Source organism: Pan troglodytes, chromosome 11, assembly GCF_028858775.2.
Source record: "Pan troglodytes isolate AG18354 chromosome 11, NHGRI_mPanTro3-v2.0_pri, whole genome shotgun sequence".
NCBI lineage: Eukaryota > Metazoa > Chordata > Mammalia > Primates > Hominidae > Pan > Pan troglodytes.
The window spans coordinates 59,477,077-59,498,157 of NC_072409.2; the positions used below are offsets into that span (position 1 = coordinate 59,477,077).

At 40.2% G+C, this 21,081-nt stretch overlaps 1 protein-coding gene and 1 long non-coding RNA gene across 17 annotated transcripts in view; one reads left to right on the plus strand and one right to left on the minus strand.

Moving 5' to 3' along the window:
- Window positions 1-21,081, plus strand: part of PIP5K1B (phosphatidylinositol-4-phosphate 5-kinase type 1 beta) — a 306,214-nt gene that overhangs the window by 250,760 nt on the left and 34,373 nt on the right. The window lies entirely within an intron of this gene.
- On the minus strand, window positions 1,472-19,999 carry LOC134807735 (uncharacterized). The gene is made up of 2 exons (XR_010148930.1): window positions 19,812-19,999; window positions 1,472-1,689 (listed from the first exon to the last, which is right to left on the minus strand). It is a non-coding gene; the product is annotated as an uncharacterized LOC134807735 (long non-coding RNA).

Consider the following 21,081-nt stretch of genomic DNA (forward strand, 5'->3'; position numbering starts at 1 on the left):
AAACAAGGGACTCCCACATAAAGCCCTCTCAGTGCGATCTCTGGAAAAGTGGGGAACTGGATATTTTTGTTTAAGAATACACAGCTCTCAGATGTAACCAGAGCATGGCACTTCTTTGCCAAAACAGGAAGGTGGGTCACCTGAGAGCTGGCCTCGGGTTAAAATAATTACATGAGTTCTGGGGAGTGGTGAGAGCTTCATATTTTTATAGCACTTTTATAGTAATGTTTATGTAGTATTTTACTGTATCCATATGGAAGATATTTTGTATCCAATGAGTTATGACTACCATTAATTCATGCACATTCTTTTTACATTTTTGTTTATAATAATCCTAAGAACTATGTCTTTGATGTGTACTGTATGCAATGTAGTCAGCCAAGAGCTTTACAGGTATTATTTTATTTAATGCACCCATCAACCCTCTACGGTAAGCACCAGTGGAGCTGACAAAAGGGACTTGCTTAGAAACATTAATGTCAGGCTCATAGAAAAATCAATTATTGCCAAGGTCATTGTGTACCCAAACCTAAGACCATATAAAAAAACATAATAACTTGACCCGTAAGATGAACTTCTAGATAAAATGAAACTTTTTTCCCTAAAATCTATAATTCTTCAACCATTATGAATGTACTCTCAAATGCGTCGTTTGAAACATTCCTATAGGCTGGGCAAGGTGGCTCATGCCTGTAATCCCAGCATTTTGGGAGGCTGAGGCAGGAGGATCACTTGAGCCCAGGAGTTCAAGACCAGTCTAGTCAACATGGGAAAACCCCATCTCTAGAAAAATACAAAAATTGGCTGGGCATGATGGCAAGTGCCTGTAGTCCCAGCTACTCAGGAAGGTGAGGCAGGAGAATCGCTTGAACCCCGGAGGCAGAGGTTGCATGAGCCAAAATCGTGCCACTGCACTCCAGCCTGGGCGACTGAGGAGACTCTGTCTCAGAAAAAAAAAGAAAGAAAAATTTCTATGTTTGGATCTCATGAAATGTGCCTGTAGTTAATCAGGAAGTGGCCCCATTACTGACAAGAAAGAACACGAGTTAAATAGCAAATAGTTCTGTCAGTAGAATCATATGATGTGATTTGGGCTAAGATCAGTATTTTTTGCATATTCATATGTTGCTAGAGAATGTATCATATCTTATAAATCTCATCACTTTCCATTGACAAGCAGCATTGAGTCCAAGTTTTACTTAGAAGTGCATTCAGCCAAGTAACAGGTAAGCATGGCTTAAACTAGAACTTTTCAACGTGTATGGTGAGGCCCATTGATGAGCCACAAAGAGATGTGCAGAGATATGTATCCCCTCAGGCGTCAAGGTAGGGAGGAGTCCTGGGGCAGCTGAAGCCCCCAGCATAGTTCACCTCAGGTGCCAGCAGTCTCCTCTGTGTTCCCCAGAGGGCAGTACAAATATTACCACCCACTGTGATTGTCATGACACAAAAAAGATGAAGAAGCAATGGCTTGAGATAGAATAAAGGATATTTGTCATTTACTTAAAGTCCAGGTATATGCAGTCTAGGGTGGGTACAGCTGCACAGTGACACTCTTATGTATCCAGGTTCTTTCCATCTTTCTGCTCTGCCATGCTTCACTCTGGTTTTTGCTTTTCTTGTTTGTGGCCTCATAGTTACAAGATGGCTGCCATAGCTTCAGACATCATGTCCTCTCTCCAGGGACTTCTGCAGGAAGGAAATAGAAAAAGAAAAAAAAAAAAGGTGGGGAGGGAGAAATTCCCCATTGCAAGGCTTTTTATGGGGGAGGTTGCCCAGTTGTGCCCCCAGCAGCATCCTCTCAGCAGCTCATGGCCAGAAGTGGATCGCACGACTCTAGCTGCAAAGGAGGCTGGGAAGAGGCCTACCTCCCCTGACACTACTTCAGAGGAGAGAAAGATATCTTTTCTTCACCCATCACTAGGTTCATGCCTATAACCCTTATAACAGAAGACATATTAACAAGAGAAAGGCATACAAATGCATTTAATGTTTTATACGACAGAGGAGCTTTCAGAAATGAAGACCCAAAAAAACAGGCAAACCTGTGTAGTTTTATGCTAGAGTTGATGAAGAAGTGGAAAGTAAGATTGGCTGAAGGGGGTATGATCTAATGGTAAAAGACTGGTGAAACTTAGCAAGGCTTCTTTGTTCAGATTGGTCACCATGTCCCTGTGTCTTCAGAGATAAGTATATTTCCTTCCTCCAGTTATAGGGAGGGCACCTCTTAAGTGGGGTCTTACAGCCTACTACAGAGGCAGGCCAGAGGATTCTTTTATTGCCTGCTTCAGGGAAGAAGGGTGAGAGAAGGTCAGAGAGTGACCTTCCTAGGTTTATTACCTGTTTTCTTTTCTTTTTTTTTTTTTCTTTAGACAAGGTCTGGCTCTGTTGCCCAGGCTGGAGTGCAGTGGTGCAATCTCAGCTCACTGCATCCTCTGCCTCCTGGCTCAAGCGATTCTCCCACCTCAGCCTCCTGAGTAGCTGGGACTACAGGCATGCACCACCATGCCCGGCTAATTTTTGTGTTTTTTGTAGAGGCTGGATCTCACCATGTTGTCCAGGCTGGTCTTGAACTCATGAGTTCAAGCGATCCACCCGCCTTGGCCTCCCAAAGTGCTGGGATTACAGGCACGAGCCATCACAACTGGCCAAGGAGCTGTTTTCTCAAATGCTAAGTTGCCATATAATGGGTAGAATATCCTGAATCCCATCACTACAGATCTCCACCTACTACCTAAAATCAAAACCTAGGGTTCTGTTAGCAAAGACAGGACACTATGGCTTTTGTACAGGCACCAGTGATTGTGCCAAACACAGACTGTAAGGGAAAAGCCAGAATGATTTTTTTTAATGAAACATATTTTCTGCTTCTTAAGTAATTGTTTAGACTCTTTAAAATGCCACCCACCAGATCATTTACCCCTCAAACTAAAAGCCTATTCTGGAAATGGATTTGAAACAGAGCATCCTACGGACAAGAGAGCGGTTTGTGCAAATCTTAGAGAAATTTTTCTCAGTATTCATTTTTATTGAGACATCCAAGCAGCATTCATGATTTTGTAGCTCTTGAGTTATAAACTAGATATAATTATTTGCTTTTTTTCCCTTATTCAATCGCATACTTAGACATTAATATTTTTAATTATTTTTTAAATTAGATGGGCTCTGTGGAATGTTGCATGAGATGCCTCAAGAATCAGGCCACAGTGTTGGAAAGTTATCATAATGCAAACGTCTCACACCACAAATTTTAAAAGGTTAATTTTTTTTGGTTCAAGCAGTATTAACTTTGGATATTTAGAAGGATTTTTTTCACATTTCCTCAGAATTGGTGACAGAGAAAAGTATTTTATGGTATTGCAAATATTATATCAGAAATGTATGGCACTGAGAGGAGAAACTATAATCGTCACCTTTGATCAATTTATAATTTTTAGAAAGTTGGTTCATAGTACTGCCAACATTGATGTGTAGGAAAGAAAGAATAAGAAAGAAAGAAACCACCATTTCCTTGATAACTTGAAAAATCATAGATTTGAATGACAGAAATAATTGTGAACCAAGTTCCAGTCTATAATGAGGAATAAACTTTTTCTGCTTTGTGAATTCATTTTCTGATTATGAAAATTATATAGGAACTTTATGATAGAGGAAATTTGGAAAAGGCAATGGTTATTCTTAATTCCACTACCTTAATACAATCATTAATGCCTCTGTAAACCCCATCAGACATTTTCAGATGTGTGTCATTCATTATATGATTGTAATCATAGTGTGATTGCCATTTTACATTATACATATTTCTATGGAACAAAATACTATATTCTCTTCATATTTCTCTTCATATTTTTCTAGGCTTTATTTTTATGAAAGTCAAATAGTTCTTCCAGGACTATTATTAAAACCACCAACCCCATTCCATTCCCCACCCCTATTTCCTCCTCACCAAAGGCAATCACCTTTTTCATCTGATTTTTTTAGTTATTTCTCTAAACAAAATACTTGAGTTGCTATTTCCAGTTTTTTTGTTCTCACTTTGGAAGAGGATGATATAGCTCCCTTTTATCACCCCACCTTCACAGTAACCCTTCTCATCCTCTCTATTCTCCAAGTAGAGTTGCATCATAATTTCTATTAGATTGTAATTTACCTTATGTCATAAACATATTCGCAACTGTGCCCTGTTGTAAAGTTTCATTATATGTCCTTATACTTTTCCCCAAAATGATGTTCCATTCTGTTTTCTTTAGTTGTCTACATATTTATTAATAATTGAATCTCAAACTCTTTAAAATGTCTAATTGGTTCAGATGCGTCGGATATTTCAGCAGAGTTACTCAACTGAATAATCTGTCCCCAGAGTCTTCTGACCTTGTCTAGTCTGCTAAGTTTGGTGCACAGATGTTATCCTGGGAACTTCTTTCACCTTTGTTCTGGGAATTCACTTTGTCTCTAAAGTTGGCTCCACTGCTTCATAGTGTTTATATTTCCCTCTTCTTGGTTTAGTCCTTTGTTTCTGCAGAGCACATCCCCCAGTATCTTTTTGAGAAGAGGACTCATGGGAAGTTAATTTTTTGAGATCTTGCAAGTCTGAAAATGTCTTTATGCTAACGTCACTCATAAGTAATAGTTTAGCAAAGTATAGAATTTTATTTCAGAAGTGGTTTTCAAAGGCATTATTCCATTGTCTTCAGGCTCCCTAAGTTGCTGTTCAGAAGTTCAGATTTATCCGTTTCCTGGTCATCTGCATGTTATCTATTTTCTCCCCATCTCTGAAAGTTTAAAGATGTCTTTTTCTTAATTGTCTTGGAGTTGGTCTTATTTTCATCTGTAGTAAAGCATTGTATTCAGTGGACCTTTTCAATCTGCATACTCAGGTCTTTCAGGTCTAGAAAATTTTCTTTTTTCCTTTTTGGTCTTTTTTTCTTAGGTCTAGGAAATTTTCTTGATGATTTCATTGCCTCTGTTTTTCCTTTTCTCTGTGTATCTCCTCATTTGAAAATTGAAGCCGCTAGACTAGTCTTCTACGTTTCTGTTGTTTTTTCTCTGTCTCCCATCTGTTTGTCTTTTTACTCTATTTTTTGTGGGATTTCCTCAAATTTTCATACAGCCCTCTAATTCAATCAATTCTACTGTTACGTTTTTACTTTCCAGGACCTCTTCTTGTCCTGATAATTTCTTCCTTTAGTATCCCGTTCTTTTATTTCATAGTTGCTGTAACTTATCTGAGGATGTAAATAATAGTTGGGGTCTAAGGGTTTTTTGGCATTTTCTAATCCCTGCATAATCTTAGGTTATTCTAGTTAGCTTTTTTCGATATTTTCGATATCTTTTACAATAGTAGCTTCTCTCAGATTTCTCATAATCGTTGGTTGTCTGTTCGTACTTAAAAGCATGTCACCACAAATCTATCAAGACAGAAAGTAAGTTAGCAGTTACCTAGTGCTGGGGATTTTGGGGAAATGGAGTAACTATTAATGAGCACAATTTTCTTCTCGAGGTGATGAAAATATTCTAAAATTGGTTATGGTGATAGTTGCACAACTCTGAATATACCAAAAGCCATTGAATAATATACTTTAAAGCAACTAATTATATGGTATACATATGATATATCAATAAAACTATTTCAAACAAGAAGTGGGGCACTAACAAAATGATTAAAAGTTCAAAGTGCGTGGCTGGGGCTTGTCATCTGTGGGTTTCACTGTAGGGCGATTTGGCTGGGCTGTGTAGTTGGGGAAACCTGGTATTTGTCTTTCTTCTTGGGTTGATTAGATCCCCAGAAAAGGCTCTACCAATCTTTCCAGCCTGGATGATAAAGGCTGGCTGTCAGCTTGATGGAAGCCGAGTTGGGGAAGAGACCGTCTCTGAATCTGGCAGGGTACCTCCTTATCTCCTTATTTTCAGTTGGTCCTTTATCCTTGTGCTGTGACTAATGATCCCCAATCTAGAGACCTTCTGTTCCACCCACTCCGGAGAATAAACCTCCATTCTTAAAATAGGGTTGAGAAAAGGCAGTTGCATGTTGGTAGAAGTTTTGGGAGATGATTTACCTGCTGCTTAACCAGACTTTCAACCACAGATACTTAACTTAGCTGCCTCCTCTTACCCCGACACATGCTATTTCATGGATTCCCAATGCTTCTAATTCTTCAGCCTTTTGAGAGTTTTGTGAATCAAGTGTGTTCTAGGCTTTTCCCTCATTTTTATGAGTTTTTAGAAAAGAAGCAAAGTGGGAAGCATGTGTTCACACCATTTTTACCTGAACAGAAATACATATTTTGCTCTCTCCAATTATTCAAGGTCATTACAGTATGAACTATCAAGATCATTTTTTTAATTTAAAATACTGATTTGGGAAAAAAAGACATTAAATAAACATTTCCTTGTACACAGAATACTCCTGTTTTGTGTAAAATCAAAAGATTTGAGCACATTTATCCCCTACTAAAGGCAGAAATGTTATTTTTCATATGCAAGTAGAAAAATCAATCCTCTCTGAATTCAGAGAACTGGTTAAATGCATTCAAAATCATAAGACTTATGATTAGCTGTTTTAAGATGAATAGGTAAAGTAAGCTTCTGGCCAAGTCGTGAAGCATTTCTTTCCCTTTGCAAATGATTTAAAGTCCTCAAATTCTGACTGCCTCATAAAGAACAGATAGATTTTATTGTTGTTACTTGCTGTAGAAAAATTAGAGGTTTACTAATTGCTTTACCTACTCTTCTCACATGGTTCTTTGATTTTAAGGGAGTCATTCAGTCCATCTAGACTGAATTTGGAACTCAGAGAATTAAAATTATGGGCAGGGGGACAGTGGCCAAGCTTACTATTCTTTATGATACTTGATCTTGCAGCTGACTTAATTCCTGTTTTCATTTCTGGTCCCTAGAGCTGCACCGATATTCATTTCATATTTCTTAAAGGTTTATCAGGTAAATAAGAGAGAGAACCATTCATAGTTAACAGCACAATTGTCATATATATTGACAACTTCAAGGCAATTCTAAATTGTCTCCTTCTCCAATGAAAACATTTCAATATGACAAAAACCTTGATCCAAATTCTGCTTGTTAATTACCGTGATTTCTAAGATCTCCAGTCTCTAAAACCTTATGATTCTGTTTCTTTCTCAACTTAAAATGCCACCCTTCTTTTACTTTTGAAAAGAACCTTTATCTCATTGCATCGATGAAAGAAACTTATATTTGATTTAGATTATTACTCATAATAACTTGACCTTTCCAAAGCATCACAGCCATTCAGAACAAGCTACATTTGCAGGATCTCAAATAAAATTGTGAGGACTAATGTGCAAAAATTATTAACAGGTTCAAGATGGCAACATCAGAGCATTAAACTAAGCAAGCAGTCCTGTGTGTGGCTCACACCTGTAATCCCAGCACTTTGCGAGGCCGAGGCAGACGGATCTCTTGAGTCCGGAAGTTCAAGACCAGCCTGGGCAATATGGTGAAACCCCATCTCTACTAAAAATACAAACATTAGCTGGGCGTGGTGGTGCATGCCTGTAACCCCAGCTACTCGAGAGGCTGAGGCAGGAGAATCACTTGAACCCAGGAGGTGGAGGTTGCAGTGAGCTGAGATTATGCCATTGCACTCCATCCTGGGTGACAGAGCAAGACTCTGTCTCAGAAAAAAAAAAAAAAAAAAACCTAAGAAAGGAACTATTCTAAGCCCAGGAATCCATGCAGTTGCATAGGTCACATGACCCTGTAGTCAGCCCTGAAATTATCTGTAGAAGGAAGACACGTTTGATGTCCCTGCCAATGATAATTTGCTTTGGTTCAGCTGTTACGGTGACTAACACTTCGCCAGATCAGGGACCTTTACAATGGTAGTGGGGGCATTCATTATACAGTCATTGCCTGAAATTCCACATTTCAGGTATATCCTGAGTTAAATCACACAGCTATTACACTTTAGACAATAGATCCTTCAACCGTGGGTGGTCAGTATTGGGTGGTGGTGACTTCAGGTGCTTTCTTCCTGCTCTGACAGTAGCTTTCAATGGGTCAAATTCTTCAAGCCAAATTGAATGAAAGCTTGAGTTCTGATCCACAGAGAAAAAGAACTTGAATAAATATATATCTCCTATTTCTAAGCTCCCGACGTTTTGTAAAGCTACTTAATTTTCCCCCATCTCACTTGTTTTTCAGTTCAATCCATCTGAGCACCTGTTATTCATATCAGAAGGAAATGAAATCAATAGTATTTTCTTCCCCAGTGGCAGTCTTTAAACTTCCTTCTCTTTTGCCAGTAAGTCATCATTCTTCTTTAAGACTGCTGTTGTATCCAAGCATGTCCAAGATTTCCTTATTTGTTTTGAACTTTGAACCTGATAGACACTTAGAAATTCATGTGGTTCCACCCTCACCCATAGAGCATGTTATACTATCACAGTGGACTGAAATGTTTCTTAAGGGTTTATAAAAGGATGATTATGATGCCATTAAGAGAAGTAAAGGCCCCTAAGGGAAGTAAAGAGCTAATATTTATTCATCATGAGTAAACATCCGATCTTAGCTATCTCAGAACAGGACATGTGTTAATACATTGAACTTTGAATAAATTGGCATCTCACTTCTGTGGTTGCCTTGCTGTGAAGGGTACTCTCCTGGGTCTGCCACAAAATAAGCAGAATCCGACCCAGGCTGACCTGACTCCCCATATAGCCCAGGAAGCTGATGAGCCTGGCATGTCAGCTCAGGCTGAGAGTTCTTCTCCCCAAGAAAGCAGAATCAAAACCCATGCATGGAAGTTACAAAGAAAGGATTGTTCTATATAAGGAAGAGTTTAATAATGTGGTTAAAGAAGAAATAGGCTACCCTGAAAATGCTAAGCCTCTCACTGTAGCTGAGCAACCATCTGGGAAGACTACCGTAGAGGGGAGAGAAATAGCACAGAGCTTTTTAAACTAGAATGCCTGTAGGTTTCCTTGTAAACGCTGCAATTCTGGAATTCTCTTAGCTCCCAAGAGGAGGTTGATTGATCACAATAAATACAGAGCCTGATAGACGGAAAAATAAGCCTGTTATATGTGTACAAACCTTCTCTCCCTTTCCTTATGAGCAAAGTGAAACCAGACCTGCAGGCATGTGGCCTTATGTAGGCCTGAGCCTTAAGCTGCCACCATTTGGCAGGATGTGCATCCTTTGAGGAAATTGTGAGGTTATATGGCCATGGTTTTCAGCTTGGACAAGTAACCTAGCATAGAAGCTTTCGAATTAGAATGCCACTCTGCTGTTGACCAGCTACACTACTTTACCTCCCTGCACCTTAATCACCTCATCTACAAATAATATCAACTTCACAAGATTATTGTGAGGATGAGATAAGAAAATATATATGACTATCTAGTACAATGAATAGAATATATATAAGATACATATTCTATGACTCAATTAGTTCTGTGATTTAATTTGAAAGTCTAAGATGAAGATGGGGGCAGAGGGTGTCCCTGGAAAGGCTAACGTTCTAGTAGAGTTTAACTCACCATTGCCACTTCTGATGGATAGTCTAGTTCTGCAAGACCAAGCCTTTCTGCCTGAACTCTAGTACCTCAATCACAGGCTGGGAATGACTTAAGGAAACGAAGCCAGTTCCAAACGCTAACACACAGCTGTCATACAGATTTTGTCCCACAAATGAACAATGAAATAAATGTAGTCAATCTTAAACTTCTGAATTAACTGTAAAGTGATACAAGAGCTTTGTGTTTAAGGATGTGAAGGTTCAGCCTAGTTCTTCAGTGGTTCCATACTTAAACCATCCAAAAATACAGGTATGTATCCTTATCTATTGAAAAGAAGAAAAGGCAGCGGGGCGCAGCGGTTCACACCTGCAATCCCAGCGCTTTGGGAGGCCGAGGCAGGTGGATCACCTGAGGTCAGGGGTTCGAGACCAGCCTGGCCAACATGATGAAACTCCGTGTCTACTAAAAATACAAAAATTCGCCAGGCATGATGCATACCTGGCGCATACCTGTAATACCAGCTATTCAGGAGGCTGAAGCAGAATCGCTTGAACCCAGGAGGCGGAAGTTGTAGTGAGCTGAGATTGCGCCACTGCACTCCAACCTGGGTGACAGAGTGAGACTCCATCTCAAAAAAAAAAAAAAAAAGCTATTTGTATTCAAAAAGCAAAACAGTGGGGGTGTGTCAGAGGGCACAGGAGCCGACTGAAAGAGCTCTCAATAGCTAAAATTGGAACAATTTGAGCAATAAAATAACACAGTTTTGAGTTATAACCCAAAGAATAAATATCCAAGAGGCCATACTAATATTAATATATGATTGAATAAATAAATAAATGGAGGAGAGGAGACAAAATTCCCATACAGAAGAATTCCAAATACTGTATGTAGCTACTCCACCCTGAAGGAAGTGGAACACAACACCCCATCCCTTAAGTGTTGGCCACACTTAGTGGCTTGCTTCCAAAAAGTACAGCATGGAAAGGGAGGTGGGGGTACCTTTGCAGTAGAGAAGCCTGGTAAACACTACCTCAGCCAGGTAATCAAGGTAAACATCATCAATGATAAGTCATGTTAATAGTGCATAACCTTGACTTAATATGGTACTTGACCTCTGTGATCTTCCTTCCAAAAACTTACAAATACTGTGTCTAACCATGAGAAAAACATCAAGCAACCCAAATCATGTGGGACATTCTGCAGTATACCTGATGAGTACTCTTCAGAACTGTCAAGGTCATCAAAAACAAGAAGTCTAAAAAACCATCACAGTCTATGAGAGCCCAAGGAGATGTGACACCTAAATGTCACATGGTATCCAGAGTGGGACTCTGGAACGGAAAAAGGCATTAAGGAAAATGAACAAAATCTGGATATAGTATGGAGGTTAGTTATAAACAAAAAGGCATGGGTGCTTCCTCTTTCAAAATGACATTACAGAAACCTGTACCACAATCATGCATTATAGTAACACTTTGTTATAATGTAAATGTTGGGGGATTGTGTTCTAAAACTGTCTCTTGAGGCTTCACTTGAAATGATGGGAAACTCAGTATACAGCTGTATGCAGAGAAGATGAATAAGTAATCTGTCAAATATTAAAACCATGGGTCTTTTTGCAGCTGGGTTTAACTGTGATTGATTATTATGCAGATCACATTTTCACCTGCCATAGAATCCCAATCCATATAAGGTTGAATATGTACAATTTTGAATTTTATAGTTCAAATGTCCCAGTTTCCAGAATTTGGGGTTGGGTAAAAGTTGTTTTTCATGCATATGTGCCATTTTTGGATACCTGTGGTAGTTGTTTCAACCTATGAATGAATCAAGGGCACTGTGGGAATAAACTACTTCCCCACATATTGTAGCTGGACTTTTTTGTGGGGACCTTTATGCAACCTAATAAATGATCACTCATAACAGATTGTAGTTCCTTGATGCTCCAACTGAGGAGTTTTCTAGAGCTTCCTTCCTTGGGTGAGAATAGTAGGTGAAGGTCATTGCTATAGACAAACAGAACTCCATCAGGCTGGGTCCTCAAATATTTTGGCATATGTAACAACTCTGTGGAAGTAATAGGTATCAGATAGAGTTCTCTGCTTACAAGCAAGAGAAACTGAAGTAGCAAAGGAAATCATGAGGAAGCTAAGAATTAGTTCACATAATCTAAAGAAAAACCTCAACTACCAAGCCAAGGGAAGAATATGAAATACAGCAGCTCAGAGGATTCAACCATTCATTGAGTAATATTTATCGAGCCTCTACCCTCTCCCAGACACTGCTATAGGGTGAGAATCCAGCAGTTCAGGGAATCTGTCACGCCATGCTTTCAACAAGCTTGCTTCTAGACAATCTCAGACTCAGGGACAGCATCTTCTAGAAGACATTCTCTTTCTCTGGGAAGCCTGAGACTCATGGACATACTGGTGTTATTACTTAGCTCCTACCACTTGACATTCTTCATCACACTGCCCAAGGTTCAGATTTCTCTGAGAGTATGATGAGCCTACATTGATGAGTCAAAGGCTCACCCCCATGGGGGTGAGGTGCTCTGATGTGCATTCCCAACAGGACTACACAGAATACCGGAAGGATTGCTCCCCAAAAACCCAGTGAGCTGCTCTTACCAACAGAAGAAAGGAGTGCTGAGTGGGCAAAAAGTTCACTATAATTTGTATTAATAGTGTGAAGAAAGAAAAGAGAAGACTCAGATCTGGCTCAGAATTCTGATTAAAGCTATTTATGTTAGTATAACCTTGGGCATGCTTCCACAATTTCTCTAAAAGTCCCTTTCCTCATCTATATAAAGTGGAATCATAATCCCCATACCATAGAATCGTTTTGATGTTTAAATCAAGGATCAAACTAGCTATTTAAGGACCTGTTCTGGGGCCAGGCATGGTGGCTCACACCTGTAATCCCCGCATTTTGGGAGGCCGAGGCAGGTGGATCACTTGAGGTCAGGAGTTCGAGACCAACCTTGCCAACATGGCAAAACCCTGTCTCTACTAAAAATACAAAAATTAGCCAGGTGCGGTGGTGCATGCCTGTAATCCCAGCTACTTGGGAGGCTGAGGCAGGAGAATCGTTTCAATCTGGGAGGCAGAGGTTGCAGTGAACCGTAATCAGCCTGAGTGAGAGAGCAAGACTCTGTCTCAAAAAAAAAAAAAAAAAAACCTGTTCTAATAACTGCTTAATAAAAATTAGTTGTATTTTCACACAGTTGTGAAACATACATAGTATCTACAGATTATTTTCCATGCATTTCTAGCACATGATATTTCAATACATTCTGCTCTTTTTTTTATCTTAGCATGAAAATACTTGTAGGGTGGACAGTGTGTTAGGATCCTTGTTTATATATATATATATTTTTTTTTTTTTTTGCATGTGTTGACTATAAAGTTTTGCTTAGTAAATGTCACATCAGCCACTTCAAAAGAGGCATCCTATCTCAGCTCCCAGTTATGTCTCATGAAAGACTTTAAGAGTGAAATCTCCAAGCACTGAACCTCTCCAAGATTCTCTACTGGATTTCACTCTGCCTGTCTTGCCTGTGTCATGCTGGGGGTTTTATTTGTAGAGGGAGGCATTGTAAGGGAGGTTATATATTTACTATCCAGACAAACCTGGGTTGGAAACCTGTGTCTTTGGGCACAGTGCGTAGCTTCTGAGGGCCTCATGTGCTTCATGTGTGCAACTGGGATGTTAATACCTACCCTGATGGGTTGTTAAAACTGTAAATGAGGCCGGGCGCGGTGGCTCACGCCTGTAATCCCAGCACTTTGGGAGGCCGAGGCGGGCAGATCACGAGGCCAGGAGATCGAGACCATCCCGGCTAACACAGTGAAACCCCGTCTCTACTAAAAACACAAAAAATTAGCCGGGCATGGTGGCGGGCACCTGTAGTCCCAGCTACTCGGGAGGCTGAGGCAGGAGAATGGCGTGAACCCAGGAGGCGGGGCTTGCAGTGAGCCGAGATCACGCCACTGCACTCCAGCCTGGGCAACAGAGCGAGACTCCGTCTCAAAAAAAAAAAAAAACTGTAAATGAGATAATGTATGTGGCAGGCTCAGAGCCTCAATCAAGGGAAGCTATTACTATTATTAGGGGTGCTGATTGTGTCATCATTTGATCGCAGGCACAGTATGCTTGGAAATGTGGAATTTTTTATTCAACAGTACTAGGGGAAGAAAAAAAAACACAGACTCAGATTTTTAAAACAAGACTTTGCCATTTATAAGAAATTGCTAGAAGGCAGAAGAAAAATGCTCACCAGCCCAGAGTCTAGGACCACCCATTTTCTTAATAGGTCAACATTGTGAGATATCTTCTGTACCTGAGCACATCCTCCCACCCGAGGCCCTTCCGGGAATTGCTTTATGATCTACCGGAAAGAGAGCCTTGTTCTCATAAGTAAACAAACTTCAGTGGGGAAGACTGATAATAAACATTGAAGAAAGGTCAAATATACATTTGGAAACAAGGGGAATCAGTGTTTGTTCAGAAGAACAAAAGAGAATGTGACTTTAGAAAATCCGTAAAAGGGTCTTAATGGCTGTTCAAGTGAGTAACATTGAGGACATATTTGTTGAATTTCTAATTCATAGGACATGAAATTTTGTTAGTTGTGGAGGTTGGATTTTTTCATTAAAAAATAGCCCTTACTTACCCCAACACCCTTACTTTAGAAATTGGAAAACCAGGGTGCATAGAGGTGACATTACTTACTTAACATCACACAGATAGGTAGTAGCAGAATCAAGACCAGAATCTAGTTCCTCAACTCTGAATCCAGTGACTTTTCCATTGACATGTTCTTATATGTTATAAAGGATGATGGTAACTTTCTAAAATCATTGACTGATAAAATCTAAAATTGTTTAAAGGAGCATGTGTTTTTCCTTAAATTGCTTCTCACTGAAACTCTGTGCCATCCAGAATTATAGCTAGGGTTAATTACATGTTGTCAAGACCAGGCACTACGCCAAGTCTTTTAGATGCGTATTCATTGTGTACTTGTAACAGGATTGGCCTAAGCTTTGATGATTCCCACTAGGGTTTGGTTGTTCCTGGCAATTAGTAGGAAATTGTCCTACCCAAGCAATATGCGTGCAGTCATCTGAGATAATCTTTCCCGCAATATGTGGAAAAGTGTTGGTAAGGCAGAGTAGGTTGTGAATACCAAGATGGATGGAACTTTTGTTCACCCAACTGTGAACTTTATTCCCTCACTATATATCGTATTCCATACACGATGGTGTGTACCCTTTTTCAGGTTTCCATTTTTAGAATTGAAGAAAATGGGCTGTTGCTTTCAAAAATCATGTTCATTTAAATTGTGTTTTTACTCTCTGTTAAGAAATCACATATAAACATATGGATTTGAGCACCCCCTGTGATTTTTCTGGGGTCCCACCAGGATCTGTGGCTGCCTAACTGATATCCACCTCTCCAGCATGTTTCCAGCAGCCATAGTGACTCCAATGGAAGCAGCAACTTCAAAATATTATGCTAAAATTGGCTCCTAATGTTTTCCTCTTGCCTTCATGCAGTAGCATGCCAGAGCCCACATCTTCTTGCTTGCTAGAGTCAAATTTTGCAAGCCAGTTGTTAAGAACAGCGATTTTTATTATTTATGTATTTATTTATTTATTTTATTATACTTTAAGTTCTGGGATACGTATGCAGAACGTGCAGGTTTGTTACATAGGTATACATGTGCCATGGTGGTTTGCTGCACCCCTCAACCCGTCATCTCCATTAGGTAATTCTCCTAATGATAGAGTGCCCCCCACTCCCCGACAGGCCCCAGTGTATGATGTTCCCTTCCCTGTGCCCATATGTTCTCATTATTCAATTCCCACTTACGAGTGAGAACATGCAGTGTTTGGTTTTCTGTTCTTGTGTTAGTTTGCTGAGAATGATGGCTTCCAGCTTCATCCATGTCCCTGCAAAGGACATAAACTCACTCTTTTTTGTGGCTACATAGTATTCCATGGTGTATATGTACCACATTTTCTTTATCTAGTCTATCATTGATGGGCATTTTGGTTGGTTCCAATTATTTGCTATTGTGAATAGTGCTGCAATAAACATACTTGTGCGTGTGTCTTTATAGTAGAATCGTTTATAATCCTTATGGTATATACCCAGTAATGGGATTTCTGGGTCAAATGGTATTTCTAGTTCTAGATCCTTGAGGAACTGCCACACTCTCTTCCACAATGGTTGAACTAGTTTACAGTCCCACCAGCAGTGTAAAAGCATTCCTATTTCTCCACATCCTCTCCAGCATCTGTTGTTTCCTGACATTTTAATGATCGCCATTCTAACTGGCGTGAGATGGTATCTCATTGTGGTTTTGATTTGCATTTCTCTAATGACATGATGATGAGCTTTTTTTCATGTTTGTTGGCTGCATAAATGTCTTCTTTTGAAAAGTGTCTGTTCATATCCTTTGCCCACTTTTTGATGGGGTTGTTTTTTCTTGTAAATTTGTTTAAGTTCCTTGTAGATTCTGGATATTAGCCCTTTGTTAGATGGATAGATTGCAAAAATTTTCTTCCATTCTGTAGGTTGCCTGTTCACTCTGATGATAGTTTCTTTTGCTATGCAGGAGCTCTTTAGTTTAATTAGATCTCATTTGTCAGTTTTGGCTTCTGTTGCCATTGCTTTTGGTGTTTTAGTCATTAAGTCTTTGCCCATGTCTATGTCCTGAATGGTAATGCCTAGGTTTTCTTCTAGGGTTTTTATTGTTTTAGGTCTTATGTTTAAATCTTTAGTCCATCTTGAGTTAATTTTTGTATAAGGTGTAAGGAAGGGGTCCAGTTTCAGTTTTCTGCATATGGCTAGCCAGTTTTCCCAACACCATTTATTAAATAGGGAATCCTTTCTTCATTGCTTGTTTTTGTCAGGTTTGTCAAAGATCAGATGGTTGTAGATGTGTGGTGTTGTTTCTGAGGCCTCTGTTCTGTTCCATTGGTGTATATATCTGTTTTGGTACCAGTACCATGAAGAACAGCCATTTGATTGTTAATAATGGGCGATCGAGGCGGGTGGATCACCTGAGGTCAGGAGTTCAAGACCAGCCTGGCTAACGTGGTAAAACCCCGTCTCTACAAAAAATACAAAAATTAGCTGGGTGTGGTGGTGTGTGCCTGTAGTCCCAGTTACTTGGGAGCGTAAGGCAGGAGAATCACTTGAACCTGGGAGGCAGAGGTTGTAGTGAGCTAAGATCATACCACTACACTCCATCCTGAGCGACAGAGCAAGCAAGACTTTGTCTGAAAAAATAAAAATATAAATATAAAAACTTTATGTACATACATATATGCACATGGGTTTTTTTCCTAAATGCTGGTTGTTAAGCCTTTACTTGTACACAACTCCTTCTGAGCCAGTCAAGTCTATAACATGTGTTTCTTTATATAATTATGTTCAACAATAATACTAATAACTAAAATGTATTGAACACAAGGGACAGATTTTATAACAGTCAGCCTCACTGAATTCTCCCAAATGCTCCAGGGACCAGGAGACAATGAGGAGGATAAATTCAGGCACCTCCAGCATGAGCAAGGACATCTAATAGGTGCCTTCCGAAGGCAAGCAGATGGTAGACACTTGCACATGTTATTATTTACATCAACCCTGTTGTAAATAACGAGAGTGATTTTTATCACTGTGATAGGGATAAAGAACAAGCTCAGAAAGATAAAGTGACTGCCCAAGCAAGCCCCAGCTAAGTAATGCTGGTTAGAAGGGGAGACCACAAGGCAAGAACTAAAGCCTTCCAGTGCCTGTTCCCGCAACAGCTCAGATGTAATACAACAACCTCATCTGTTGCAGTGAACTCCAGCCTGGGCGACAGAGCGAGACTCCATCTCAAAATAATAAAATAAAATAAAACAAACACATTAACAAGAAAAAAAAAATCTAAGGAGAGGCTGTAGATATGTAGATACATCAATGATAAATATTTTTAGAGCATTTTTAGTAATAGCCATTAAGAAATTTTATGTAAATAGGATTTAGATATACCTATGAAAGATAGACATTATCCAAAATAACTAAAGCTTAAATTGGACTCTGAAAATGGATAATTTAGACTTTTTAAGAGAAGGTCAAAAACATAGGAAAAGGGTATATAGTTTCAGTGACAGCTTGTAAACATTAATATTTGTATTTACAAATGGCTAAGCACATTAATACATAACAAGAAGTCAGGCCTATAAACAGTGTAAAATTATGGGGAGTGTATTTGTGGTTCTTAACCAAGGGCCTAATCATTTATTAGTTTACATATATGTGCTTTCTGGAAGGTAGGATTTATTCAGTGTGATGTGGTAAATGGTTACATATCTGACCTAAGGGTGGAATTCAGAGCTCCTGAACACCAGCCAGGCCCCAGCCTCCTAAGCCAGAATGCTAACCCCTACAGACAGTCTAAACACTAGCACCAAGCCAGGAGGCACAGGCAGGGCCTTCAGCAGTGCCCTTTGACCCATATGTTACTTAACATTTTTTTCGGGGTAGGGGAGACAGGGTCTCACACTGTCACCCAGGCTGGAGCGCAGTGGCGTGATCTTGGCTCACTGCAACCTTCACCTCCCGGGCTCAAGCGATCCTCCCACCTCAGCTTCCCAAGAAGCTGGAACTACAGGCGTGTGCCACCATGCCTGGCTAATTTTTTGTAGAAATGGGGTTCCACCCTGTTGCCCAGGCTGGTTTCAAACTCCTGGACTCAAGAAATCCTCCCATCTCGGCCTCCCAAAGTGCTGGGATTACAGGTGTGAGCCACCACACCCAGCCTTCCTCTTCATTCTTGCTAAGATGGATCATTCTGGTCCTCAGTCATTCTTAGAAGCATACTATGCCGTTTCTAGACTGCACATCTCACTGCTTTACCATTTCTCTAAGCCAGCATTTCTTAAAGTATAGGCTCTAGAATCACCTGCTTCAGAAACAAGTTGTTTAAAATGCAGCTTCCTGTTGTCAATTCTAATGCACATTAAAGCTTGAGAACCACTATTTAAGCAATTGGAGTGTTACTAACGTCAGATTCTAACACGCCTAGCCTTGATCCTTAACTTATAGGAAGGGTTTGGGTATATAAAAGAACCACTGCCAGAGATTACTAAAGCTGTACCATGATTTAGAAACCAGAACAAGTATGTCTATCCCTAAACTGCTTATGTTCCTAGTGACTCAGGACAGGTGTCGACCTGTATAGCAGAGACCAGTAGCTTCTGTGACATTTTCTGATTAGTCAGATCAGAACTTGTAATTCGTTTGGTGTCAGTCTAGCCACGAATGAGAGAACTTTCCTGTCATTCTGCACCTCTTTGAAGCTAGCAAGGACAGAAAATCAATTCTGCTTATGATTTTCCAATAGCTCTGAACAGTTATAATTACAATGTACATCTGTGAGAGCGAAGCTGCTTTTCTAATCTGTTTTCATATTATTTTTTCCAGCAGCTTCTGCAGACCTAATAGTAATTTGGGTTTTGACTGAAGGATACCACTTACATGCTGAGGGTGCTCATTTCAACCCTGTGTGTTTTTAGCACATTGACATGGTGACGACCTGAGTAGAGTCTGAAAGCTAAGGCACAAACACTATCTAGCAATTCCTGGTCACTAATAAAGGTTTAAAAAATGTTTGTTGGATTTTACTGAAGAAGGGCCTTGCTTTTTGTTCTGGGTTTTTGTTTGTTAGGTTGGCTGGTTTTGAGACAGAGTTTTGCTGTGTCACCCAGGCTGGAGTGCAGTGGCACGATCACAGCTCGCTGCAGCCTCAGCCTTGTGAACTCAAGCAGCCCTCCCACCCCAGCCTCCCAAGTGGCTGGGACTATAGGTGTGTGCCAGCATGCCCAGCTAATGTTTATATTTTTTGTAGAGACAGGGTTTCGCCATTTTCCCCAGGCTGGTCTCAAACTCCTGGACTCAAATAATCTACCTGCCTTAGCCTCCCAAAGTGCTGGGATTACAGGCATGAGCCACTGCACCCAGCCACGTCTTACTTTTTAAAGACAGAAAATGTAGTGTTTAGCAAGAAATATGAATTGTAGTTTTTTTCAGTTGCCTAAAATATAAACTTCCTAAAAGTTAAGGTGTTTATTTATGAATGCATGTCAGTGAGAAGTTCTTTTTTCCCAAGGTGGTGTTATGGAGGGAAAGTCAGTGAGTCAGCCTATTTGCCGAGGCCAGCTTGTCCTTCAGGCATTTATACCACCAGTATTAGTTTGCTAAGCTGCCCTTACAAAGTACCATGAACTGGATGGCTTAAACAACAGAAATTTGTCTCACCGTTCTGGAGGCCAGGAGCTTGAAATCCAGGTATCAGCAGGGTTTTCCCTCTGAGGTTGTGAAGAAGAATCTGTTCCATGCCTCTCTGCTAGCTTCTGGTGGTGTGCTGGCAGTCTTTGACATTCCTTGGCTTGTAAATCTCTGCCTTTATCTTCCATGGAGCTTTCCTTGTGTATTTGTGTCTCTATGTCCAAATTTCCCCTTTTTATAAGAACACCAGTCATAGCGAAGTAGGACACACCCTATTCCAGTATGACCTCATCTTAACTAATTATGTCTGCAACAAACTCATTCCCAAATAGGGTCACATTCTGAGGTACTGGGGGCTAGGACTTAAACATATGAATTTTAGGGAGATGCAATTCAACCCATAACAACATTGCTCTGAATAAAACTTTGTTTTTCTGAGTAATTTTTGTTTGTTTGAATCTGACAGCAGCAAGTATAGAGATTGCAGAGTATCTGGCAGCAAACCACTATCCATGGGAATTATGCCATTGAGGTGTAGTACAGAGAAATAATAGTGCTTAGGCCAGGAATTGTTTCCTGTTCACTGTGTCTTAAACCTTTATTGGTTCCATTAGCTTACACAGCAAAAGGCATTTCCAATTCAGCATATTTTATTTCCAGTATGCCATTCTGATCTCAAACTTTAGTTAGAGAAGACCAACTAAGGCTAAGAATCAAAACTTTTGGAAGCTAGCAAGACCTGAGCAAATCCAAACTCCTGATTTTTACAGAGAAGGGAACTGTGGAGTACAGGAAAATTCAATGTCTTACCCAAATACAGTACTCACAGCTACTTAGTGCCACATTGCTACCACAACCCCACTACCCTGCCTCTTGCTGTAGCTCAGTCTTTCACATATTGTACCGCTCCTCTGAGCCACAGGGGCCATCGGTGCCCTATGACAGTGGTCCCCAACCCTTTTGGCACCAGGGACCAGTTTTGTGGAAGACAATTTTTCCATGGATTGGACGGGAGAGTGGGGATGGTTTCAGAATGAAACTGTTCTACCTCAGATCATCAGGCATTAGATTTTCATTAGGAGCACAAAACCTACATCCCTCTCATGAGCAGTTCACAATGGAGTTCATGCTCCTTTGAGAATCTAATGCCGCCACTGATTACTGCCCAAGGCAGAGCTTAGGCAGTAATACTCACTCACCCACCACTAACCTCCTGCTGTGCGGCCTGGTTCCTAACGGGCCACAGACCAGTAACAGTCTGTGTGTGGCCTGGGGGTTGGGGACCCCTGCCCTATGATTC